Source organism: Saccopteryx bilineata, unplaced genomic scaffold (assembly GCF_036850765.1).
Source record: "Saccopteryx bilineata isolate mSacBil1 unplaced genomic scaffold, mSacBil1_pri_phased_curated manual_scaffold_14, whole genome shotgun sequence".
Lineage (NCBI taxonomy): Eukaryota > Metazoa > Chordata > Mammalia > Chiroptera > Emballonuridae > Saccopteryx > Saccopteryx bilineata.
In genome coordinates, this window is record NW_027095440.1 from 5,588,524 (window position 1) to 5,600,918 (window position 12,395).

A 12,395-nucleotide genomic window follows, 5' to 3' on the forward strand; every position below is an offset into this window, starting at 1 on the left:
GCCACAGACTGCAAGCCGAGTCCACACAGAGACAACACAAAAGGAAGGAAGGAAGACGCAAGTGTCTCACCCCAACACGTCCATGAGACCATACCCTCCTCACTAAAAACACTTCCAAAAGCAGGTAACATTCCCAGAAGACAACTCCTTCCGGAGACCCAGGAACACTCCTTCTGTTCCAAACATGGGGGCAGGAGGAAAACATGCCATTAGTTACATCAGGGAGCATTAGCTGCATAACACCCCAAGTCTTACCTGTCTGGATGCACTGTCCAGGATATCACATCATTTTACTGGCATGAGTTGGGCCCACCCACATACAGCAGTCTTACTTTTCCTGACAATCCCATGACAAAGATACTCACCATGGAAAGGGAACGAGACTCCGCAGTGTTACGTTGACCACAGCAGAAGACTCTGCATTTCAATCCGCCTGATCCCTTTGCAACCAGACAGGTATCCAACCTCTTTGGATGTCCCAGCCAGGAATGCCTTCCTTTCCAGGAGTGGCTCTTCATATGCAAATGCAGCAGGCTGATAGAGGAAACTCCTCACCTTGGGGCTCAGTGATTAGATCAACATGTAGCCCCACTCTTTATTAACTCTGTCCTTTGTCTATTCCAAAGGCATCTATTGGGGTATGTGCTGTGACACTGACCAAGTTCTCATTCAGAGAAACTCCGGAGCAGAAAAAAGATGAGAATGCCCTGCCTTGGCCTCCCTGTCCTCAGTCCCGCCCACTCACCCTCACCCCACCTTCTCCAGGGTAAACCTTCCTATCTCCCTCCAAGCCTAATGCCTCTCCAGTAACACCTAACACCATAGAGGTATCCCAGAAGCCACATGCCCTAGATCATGGGTCTGAAACCTATGGCTCCCGAGCCAGATATGGCTCTTTGGATGACTCCATCTGGCTTGCAGACAAATCTTTAATAAAAATAATAATAACGTTAAAAATATAAAACCTTCTCATGTATTACAATCCATTCATTTCCTACTGCTCAAGTTCATGGTTGTGGGTGGCTAGAGCCAATCACAACTGTCCTCCAAGACCACACCAAATTATTATTGGATAATGCATAAAGTACATGGGTAGTTATATGGCTCTCACGGAATTACATTTTAAAATATGTGGCATTCATGGCTCTCTCAGCCAAAAATGTTCCTGAACCCTGCCCTAGACCTACCCTTTCACCACCACACTGGAATGCACTCCTCGACCCTATGCATCCCCTAACACAAACCAAAAAGCAATATCAGACTGCAGAGGCCTGGTACCAGGAGGCAGATGCCACACCCAAGGCACGGACTGCCCTCTGAGGGAGGACCCTGGATGTATTTCCATAGATTACATGGCAGCCCAAGGGCCCTGCATCAAACTGCGGCCAGAGCCACACTTGAGATGCCCGATGCCAGACACCAGACCCAGACCCCAAGCCCTCACACCCAGTGTCTCACACCCAGTGGTGGACTCCGAGCAGGGATGATATCTTCAGTGAAACTTCTTTACCTAGACAGGAAAAAAACAGTTAAATGTAAATGATTCACAGAACAATGACAATGAGGGCTGGGATGTTTTCCTTCCTCAGACTCCACAGGTGCAAAACACAACAGATGGCTTCAGCAAAAGGCATTCCTTTTGCCAAGAGAAAGATCTTCCCTCAGACAGAACTACCCGGCATGAGCTGCCCTGAGTTAAAACATCACATGGACAGCAACCTGGATCCACCTTACTTCCCCAACCTTCTTGGCTTCAGTTATTATCCACAGTTCTGTTTAATTTCTTAAACGGAAGTATTTTTTTTACTCTCAACAATATAAACATAAATTTCCCTCAAAACCAGTAAGCTGTAACAACCAGAGACAAAGCGACATGGACAGCATGCCCTGAACTCCCATCAACAACGAGAAAACACAGTGCACACTATTCATACAGAAAAACACACAAAGCCATGATATTTTACAAACCTTTCCATTCATTCAATGGTTCGTGAATCCAGACTTCAACAACATGTATAACAGAGAGAGCTTATTTTCACATTAAAAGACAAACATTATTTAAAATGTCTTCAAAACATTCAAGCCAACAGGCAAAACCAATTTAACCTAAGCAGAAACACATCCCACTGGAAAGCCATACTATTCAGACCACCCTGGGAACTACTGAAGGGATGGAATATGAAGAATGAGAAAGAAAACCAATCACATATATTTCATTACAGGTCCAAAGGTGAAAAGAAATCCTACCATGACACACCGAATGATCACCCCACAGGAAAACCATGGTGATCACGCAGGACGATATCTACCACCCATGTGAATTCCTTATGGACTATACTGGAAACCCTTCACTGGAATCATTGGTAGACACCTGAAATATATATCCATAAAACAATCAATACACACAGAAAGAGAAACTTCATATGCTGTAATATCCAACCCTGCCATAAGTTCACGAGGCAACATAATAGACCTCCAGGCAGGAAGCATCCATGGAAAGAACATAGAGCACTGTCACCAGCCAGTTCAATTGCCCAATAAGTACCAAAACCCCACACACCTGATGACATCAAGTATATTACATACTCATAATCACATCAATACATATCATTCCCATCTCGTGGCCATCAGGAAACCTCAGGAACGACGCACAGAACCACAGAACGGTCAAAATGACACAGAAGCAAGGTAACAATTCTTCCTAAAAGATGGTTTCCTGCCTTCCTCACTAAGGGAGTGGCAGCCTCCGCTCTGACCTCATGTTCCTTTCTGACCCACTTATAAACAAAACTTAACACAGGATCACAATCCACAAGAATGAAAGTAACACTGAGGAATCTATGACAAGGCAATGCACAAAATAAACTCAGAAATGCCATGGAAAAGACATATCTACACACAGAAACTCTCCCCACAGCTCAAAGCCATCTTGTCTCCTCACTGACAACAGGTTCCTTTGCAATTTCCAAAATTCTTTCCAAAGGAAAAGCGAAATACCCTATCGATGGCTGCTCTTCCCTAGGTGTCCACAAGAGGGCGGCAGAGATGTCAATTCTATTCAGCCTGAAATAGCCTGCTCAGAGGCTCACTCACTATCTACAACCTTGGTAAAAAGGCGACCATCAGTGTCCAGCAAACCTTCCGCAGGGGGAATTCTGTACAGCCACCTTTCTCGCTCCCTCTGTATCCGGAAGAAAACCATACAGAGATCTGCACACTTCAACCACAGGACCTCACTGCACACCTAACTGACCTCACCGTTTTCTGCACCAAGAGACTCCTCTTCTAAGGACCCTTTCTCTGAAACAGCACTCCTCCATGTCATCTCCCTCTCACAAAACGCCCATATCACACTCACTGGCATGAACGGTGAATTCACTAAAGCAGGACTAACACATTCTACAGACAACTGACTAAAGACCAACAACACTGCCAATGTTGGCACAGGGAGAAAAAATGCTGAACGCCCAACTGAGTTGAACGACGCAGTATGGCAATAAAAGAACACTTCCTTCTAGATCCCTTCCTCCTGCTCTTTAAAGTGACAATAAGGAATCATAAATGGGCCTGACCTGTGGTGGCGCAGTGGATAAAGCGTCAAACTAGAATTGATGAGGTTGCTGGTTCAAATCCCTGGGCTTGCCTGGTCAAGGCACATATGGGATTTGATGCTTCCAGCTCCTTCCCCCCTCTCTCTCTCCCCTACAAAATGAATAAATAAAATTAAAAAAGTTAAAAAAAAAGAAATCATAAATGTCGCACAAACACAAGGACTTCCTCCTGGAACAATAAAGCTTTGCCATGGACCTCTCAGTAGGACCCAGACATGCATGATACCTACATTTCTAATAATACCTGGACAGAGCCACAGTAACACTGCACTACAACATAACCACGTCACTTCATATAGTAGGACTCATGGAAACGTCAACGTCTATGTTTCTCTGGCAATCTTGGCTCGAGAAATAGCACTCCTCCCTGGCCTTTTGGAAAATCATAAAGCTAACATTATGGAAGGAGACAGAAATAATGGATGATGATTACCACATAGAATGTAAACAAGTGATCCCTGAGTGACAGCACCTTCTCGGTGAAGAACAGCTGGAAAAGACTCCATTGGAATACAAAACAAACATCATTACACACTCTAGTTCAAAAACAGTTGCCTGACCAGGTATTGGCGCAGTACATAGAACGTCAGACTGGGATGCGGAAGGATCCAGGTTCGAGACCCCGAGACCGTCAGCTTGAGCACAGGCTCATCTGGTTTCAGCAAGGCTCACCAGCTTGGACCCAAGGTTGCTGGCTTGAGCAAGAGATTACTCGGTCTGCTGCAGCCCCACGGTCAGGGTGCATATGAGAAAGCAATCAATGAACAACTAAGGAGCTGCAATGAAAAACTGATCATTAATGCTTCTCATTTCTCTCCGTTCCTGTCTATCTGTCCCTATCTATCCCTCTCTCTCTGACTCTCTCACTGTCACTGTAAAAAACAAAACAAAAAACAAAAACAAAACACAGGACCTCCCCTACAACACACACCTTGCATGCTGAGAACTCCAAAGCATAGTGTGGAGTACCCTGAAAATAATGAGGACTCCTTTTTCTGGGCTGATACCTTCCCTACAGACTGGATGGTATCAGACTAGATGTTACCAGATAAGCACAGTCAACTGGGACGGTATGTGACACAATGACGAACCACAGGAGACATAGGAAAATCACTGCCTCTTCTCAAACCTCACATACGGCTCTCTGACACCTTTCCCAGCATACACCTTTCCATCACACTGTTTCCACTGCATGCCTCATGGCTTTAAGCGTTCCTCTTCCAAACACAAATCCTACCCAGGTGGCCCACTCCTTAAGATCGCCGCCATGAGCTCCATCCTCTGGGACGAATCTTAGCAGGACTTGTGAAACACCACACAACCAATTCCTACCTCTCTCTCTCTCTGAATTCCAAGAAGGACACCACATTTTAACTGAGGCATGAAAGGACTCACAACACCAACTTTCTTTCTCATGTCACCTCACTTCCTCCTCTTTCTTTTGGACACTTGTCTGTTCTTCTATGTCACACAGTCAGTCAAATGCTCATGTCTTCACCCACTGTACTCAACCACTACACATTCTTCTGTCCATTTCAGCAGCAGGAAATGGGGCCTACACTCAACATCAAACAAACATGACAACCTACTTCACAATGCCCAGGCTTACCTTATGTGGTAAAAACGAGAACAGCTGGAAAAGCCTCCTATGCCCTTCCTCAGGAATAATGACATGTAAAAATAGACAGTTCTGGCCCTGGCCGGTTGGCTCAGTGGTAGAGCATCGGCCTGGCGTGCGGGGGACCCGGGTTCGATTCCCAGCCAGGGCACATAGGAGAACCACCCATTTGCTTCTCCACCCCCACTCCTTCCTCTCTGTCTCTCTCTTCCCCTCCCACAGCCAAGGCTCCATTGGAGCAAAGATGGCCCGGGTGCTGGGGATGGTTCCTTGGTGTCTGCCCAGGGCGCTAGAGTGGCTCTGGTCACAGCAGAGTGATGCCTCAGAGGGGCAGAGCATCGCCCCCTGGTGGGCAGAGCGTTGCCCCTGGTGGGCGTGCCGGGTGGATCCCGGTCAGGCGCATGCGGGAGTCTGTCTGACTGTCCTCCCCATTTCCAGCTTCAGAAAAATACAAAGAAAACCAAACTGGTTCTAAGAACACCAACGTGCACCTCCTGCGACATGACACATCTGTCTTCATGCGCACACTGTGTACCCTCACAGACAGGGTGCCGGCAGAAAGCGACCACCCAATGGGCTCCAACCAAACACAGACCACAGATGACAGAAAACCTCACAACACAGAATGGAAAAATAAAGAAAAGTAAATAGCATGGTGCTTCTCTCTCCTCACAGTCTTCTCATCCAAATCCATGAGTTGTTTTTGGGTTTGTTTTTTTTCTAAAAAAGTAACCTCTTTGCCACTGAAGGATTCCTTATTTCTACATTCCAATTTCACTGAGGGGAGAAATTCTATTTTTTCCATCACAACAACCATGAGACATGACATAAATTTTCTTTCACAGAAAAGGCATGAGCAGGCTCTTCTCTGAACACTTCTTTCTAACATACCGAGCAGCCACTACCCATTGCAGAAAGTCTTCCTTAAGAAACCCTCAGCTCAGTCTCCAATTCCTACTCCCTCTCCTTCACTCTTATTTACCTGAAACCACCTACACCTCCCTTTACTCCACTCTCTCCTCCCAGCACCCATGACAATGAGTCTCCGAGGCAAAGGTGACCCATCGTGAACAGCATCATCTCCACTTTGACCTCTTCACAACCCATCATGTACCCACAAGAATACATTCAGAGGAAAACTATGGGACAGCATGAGTGAGCCAATGACCCCTTCTCGATGACCCTAACTAACCCTCTCCCTTCCTTGATACTGATACACCCCAGCCCCCTGCTAGAAAGGCCTCAGCTTCCCCATGGGCTGCTTTGTCCTCCTCCCTCTACCAGGAACCCACCTTGCTAGACATGGAAACAACCACCTTTCCTGGATTTTTGAAAGCTTCCACCATGCTGGGTCACTGCAACCCGATGTCCAGGCCTCTCAGAACAGATTTGCAGGTCACTTCACTGCTCCCCTGTCAGACCACCCAGTGCAGGGCCCCTCTTCTCCTCAGAGCCTCAGGGACCCAGTCTGGGCGGCATCCTTCCTTCCAACATGCTAAGCCCTTCCCTCTGTATTCAGTCTTCAAAATGATGAACAGACTCCCTGACTCTGTCTCCCTTGGATTCACACTACTAAATCTCTCCCTCACGAACTCAACAAGACTCCATACTCTGCACTCCTGGACACACAGGAAAGGAAGGCAACCTGAATAACATTTCCCGACACCACAATCTGACTGCTTTTTTTTTTCCCCCACGGACACAACCAGGTTGTTCACTGGCCATGGAGTGTCTGATGCCACCTGACACTGCTTGCCAGATCACACCCTCCCCGTATAGACTCGCTCAAGTCAGTGGGCCCTGCTCTCCCTTGGAATCCTCCACTGACCTTGCAATGGGACCCCATGAGTTCCCTTTCAATTTTGAGACAACCTCCCTGCTACAGGGTAAGATCACCCACCTTTCTCGTGCCAAACCTTTAGAAAATTCACACACTATCGTTTCACTGAATTCTATGACCTACTCCCCTCCCCCATTCCAACTTCTGCACCTTGTTCCCAAAATGCCTAAAGAACACAAACTGAACACTGTTCATGAGTATATCCTACTTCCTCATGCTCATGAGTATTACCATACTCCAGGAAAACCGTGGATTGCAAGCACTCCCCTGCCCCTCCATGCCAGGAGACCTCCTGCAGGACTCGGGCTTGACTAGAGGTTCTCAGGTGTGGAGGATAGGATGAGAGACCTTCCCCCCAGTAGCCTGTGTGACTACAGGATTCCGTAAGTGGGACCCCCACTGACTGATTCTTAACCTCTCCTTCACCCTCTTCTGGACCTGCAGCTTGAGTCCATCCACTCAGAGAAGTAAAGTGGTCCACAGACTCCCTAATTTCTGTTACATAGATGAGTCTTTTTCCCTGCCATATGGCACCTTCACTGGGTCCCAGAAAGCTACTCCCTATTTGACTCTAACTTCAGATACAATTCCTCTCTGCACCATGCATCTCTCCGATTCAAACGACCTTCCTTTCCTGTGACCCATTCTCTCTCACAGGGCTCCTCCTTTGCTTCCAGCAAAACAAGCACTCCTGGGCTTTACTTCTCTCGCCACTTTCAGATGTTCTTCGCTGCTTTCAGATGCTGATGCCGATGTTTCCCTCCTGCCTGCACTCTCTCCACTACTCCCCCATTACTGCTATCTTAACCCACACTTGCTTGATGAGGGTGAGATTGGGCTCCCTCTCCTACTATGGAATCCATTGTGGACTTGCAGCCACAACACTTTGAGAATGACTCAGACCTTCTCACAACACTCCAAGGAGCACTACTTGCAAGCACTGAATACAATGAACAAGTGCACATCTGATATAGGTGATGTTCATCCAGGACAAAGAATAATCTGGCCCAAAATGTTAATACTACTCAGAACTCCCTCTCAACTCTATGGCACAACAAGACAAATAGAATACAAACACTAGGTCATTTGGAATCCTAGATCACAAATGCTGACTCTCTTGACCTACCCACCTAGAAGCAGACACCTGAGAAAAAACAATTACAAACCATCTTAAAAAATGGCTGAATATTATCTTAGGCTGAGACAATACCCCAGAAAATCTGAGAGGCAAGGAACATCTCACAACTTGGACGCTGAATCACTCTCTGATGAATCAGACTGGTCCTATCAGGATCTCTACTTCTCCTCAGGACTCACCACGTGGTCTTTCCTGACTGTTTCTGTATGTCGCTAGGAATCTTTCTCAGAACTCTTTCACGTGCCAGAATTCACCCTCTAAACTACTCTTCTTAGGCTTTTCTGAAATGACACACATATACCTGTCCAAAAATACACTTTTTCTCAAGACAAATTTTTAATACACCACAGAACATGGCTTACTACCAGTTTCCTCTATCTTTGGTTCCTCTAAGATCCCACAAATAACCCTATATTCTGGAACCCTGACCCTCATTGCAACTTCACACTATAATACATCACCAGATACACTAGAAAACAAACAAACAAAACACCCCTCTTCTTATCAATACACATAAATAGCCTATATGTTAGTATGGAACCTGCAGTGCTAGGTGGAAATTCCTATCATTGTGTACCATAAGGTTTCTCTTTACATAATAAGAAAAATCTTTCATTCATAGAATAACTGCTGTCAGAACAACTATATGAGAAAATAATATTACATGATGCTCACCTAGAAACCTGTTAGAAAAGGGAGTAATTATACTCATTACATTACCATCTTTTCACATAAACTTATAAAATAGCCCCCAAATGAATCACTATTGTGATTATAAAATAATTTCCACAGAAAGATGATAAAAATACAAAGTTTCAGGTCTTTCACAATCAAAATTAACTTTGACCCCAGGGCATATTTCCCCAATATGACAGCATGTCACGTCACAGAGATGGTGGGCTTTGCTGGCTACCAGTGCAGACAGTGGCACTGCCTACTAAGCATATAGGGTGCACAGGGCCCTCACCCAGGTCAATAATGACTGAGAACAATAGCTGTATACTACTAAGAACACAACACAAACAGCATGTCCTTTTCCATCCTACAGCTGAAAGGATACCTTTCTACAATGACTAACAGGGAGGGTGACCTCTAAAGAACAACACCAATAAAGACAAAACTTACCATCTTCCAAACACTGGGTATGAGCATCCTAGGCTCAGGAGACACCTGGAAAAGTCAAGAGTCAATACATATTCCATAAAGCTGCACATGATCCATCTTTTCAAATACATGTGTGAGCCTGACTGTTAGCACAGTGGATAAAGTGTCAACCTGGAATACTGAGGTCACTGGTTCCAAACCCTGGGCTTGCTGTATCAATGAAGAAATGAGAAGCAACAGGTTCATGCTTCCCATTCCTACCACCCTCTCTCTCCTTTCTCTAAAATATAAAATAAATAAATGAACAAATGAACAAACTAATGAATAAATGAATAGCCTGACCAGGCAGTGGCACAGTGAATAGAGTGTCGGAGTAGGATGCAGACAACCCAGGTTCAAGACCCCAAGCTTTAGCACGGGCCCATCTGGTTTGAGCAAAGATTACCAGCTTGGACCCAAGGTCGCTGGTTCGAGCAAGGGGTTACTCGTTCTGCTGAAGGCACATGGTCAAGGCACATATGAGAAAGTAATCAATGAACAACTAAGGTGTCACAATGAAAACCTAATGATTGATGCTTCTCATCTCTCTCCATTCTGTCTGTCTGTCCCTATCTATACCTCTCTCTGACTCTGTTTCTGTAAAAAAAAAAAAGAAAAAAAAGAATGAATGAATAATTCACCTGTGACAAAAATAATCTTCAACAATCTCCACCTTTCTCAGGGTATTATAATATATCCCCCCAAAAAAAATTCATTAAGAATACTAAAAAAAATTGTTACATGGCAAATAACTTCAACATACATAACTACTCCTCCATACCCAATATATGAAAATCAAAGATACTCTCCAAGAAGGCTTGGAAGTTTTTGAAAACTGACCCTATTGAATGGTAAAATAACTTCCTATACATTTCAATTCACTAAGACTGCATAAAATCTCTATGACTCTCCTCACCATTTATCTAGAAACCTTTAAGGGATGGTAAACACAGCATCATCCCATGTACATCTTTTCAAAGAAACATCTAAAAGCCACAAATGATAACCCCGACATAAATCACTGGTACAGTTAGAAAACACTTTCAGCAGAGAAATAACTACAACAACAACAACAAAAACTGTGTTCCTATCATGCTAGTATTCTGAAATATTGAATGTCAGGCTTCTGCTTCAGGCTTCTGTAACATAGGTGAATATGCCTCCAGGGCACATTTGACTAAAACGGTGTCATTTTGTATTAACAACACTCTGGAAACTGTTTTTTATTTGCATTCAGCAGATAGAAAGAACAGATGCAGGAAAGCACCCACAATGCACAGCCAGTCACCCAGGACAAAAAATGATCCACCCCAAAACATCCATACAACCCAGACTACAAACCCTACTGCTTGCACTCAACTATACTTTTTCATGGCTCATTCACATGAAAACATCCAGGAACTGCATACATACCTGCATATTTATCATAGCCACATACATATGTTGACACTTCATAAAACTAAAAAATATAATTAAAAAAATGCCTTCTTTACAAAATAAAGACACAAGCCACCCCATGGGAGACATTCTGAAATGCAAAACCTGAAAAAAGACACACAGCTTCCAAGGAAAACGGTGGGGAAAGTCCTATGGGGTGAGCCCAATAAAGACTGACAGTTATTCTATGAAAAATACTACACTAATTGCTAAATAAGAATATGACAATTTATTCCTTCTCCTACTCACCACTGTAAACCTACTTTGGAACCCACATGAATCATGCAAACATCATACAAATGGACATTATACAACACTTAGTACATCTGAAGGCAAAATCCAGGACTACAAAGACTAGCGCTTCCTACTGTTTGCTTACATGGACCTGGGAGTTCCTGCTTTTCATGTATTTCACAGGAAATCTGTAACAGAAACTCCCAATGACCTAAAGCAGAACTACAACAAAAATTACAAAAATTTATCACTGAACTAGATGGATAACAAACACCTCTCTCATTCATAGACACACAGTCATTTCTTCAGAAACGAAACACACACACATATACCCTTCAAAATACTCGGTCATGAGAGAAAACACTACCTGAATGGAAGACTAAACACCACGTTCATAGAGGATCCACTCTACTGAACATGATCTGTGCACCTGCGCTAAGGTGTCATTTGCAGAGGTGTCCACACGAGGGTGCAGGGCATCGCGCGGACGGCGATTTTATCAGACAGACTCTTGCATGCGCCCGACCAGGATCCACCCGGCATGCCCAGCAGGGGGCGATGCTCTGCCCACCAGGGGGCGATGCTCTGCCCACCAGGGGGCGATGTTCTGCCCCTCCGGGGCATCGCTTGTCGCGACTAGAGCCACTCTAGCGCCTGGGGCAGAGGCCAAGGAGCCATACCCAGCGACCGGGGCCATCTTTTGCTCCAATGGAGCCTTGGCTGCAGGAGGGGAAGAGAGAGACAGAGAAGAAGGGGGGGTGGAGAAGCAGATGGGCGCTTCTCCTGTGTGCCCTGGCTGGGAATTGAACCCAGGACTTCTGCACAAGAGGCCGATGCTCTACTACTGAGCCAACCAGCCAGGGTGATTGGAAATAGTGTCTTAACTGGAAGATTTTTGGTCTACTACAAAGAGACCTAAAGGCCCGGATGGCGATTTTAAAGGAGACCGTCTTCCACTCCACACCTGTGGTAACAAGTACAATTACAAAACAATTACAATGGAAATATTCTAAAAATGCTGCTTTAGGCCCTGGCCGGTTGGCTCAGTGGTGGAGCGTTGGCCTGGCGTGCGGGGGACCCAGGTTCGATTCTCGGCCAGGGCACATAGGAGAAGCACTCATTTGCTTCTCCACCCCCCCTCCTTCTCTCTGTCTCTCTCTTCCCCTCCCGCAGCCGGGGCTCCATTGGAGTGGAGATGGCCCGGGCGCTGGGGATGGCTCCTTGGCCTCTGCCCCAGGCACTAGAGTGGCTCTGGTCATGGCAGAGTGGCGCCCCGGAGGGGCAGAGCGTCGCCCCTGGTGGGCATGCTGGGTGGATCCCAGTTGGGCGCATGCGGGGGTCTGTCTGTCTCTCCCCGTTTCCAGCTTCAGAAAA

General features: G+C 45.6%; 1 non-coding gene across 1 annotated transcript; it reads right to left on the minus strand.

The window, feature by feature from the left end:
* Positions 1-11,809: 11,809 nt before the first annotated feature.
* On the minus strand, positions 11,810-11,885 carry TRNAK-CUU (transfer RNA lysine (anticodon CUU)). Its single transcript has one exon. It is a non-coding gene; the product is annotated as a tRNA-Lys (tRNA).
* Positions 11,886-12,395: the final 510 nt, after the last annotated feature.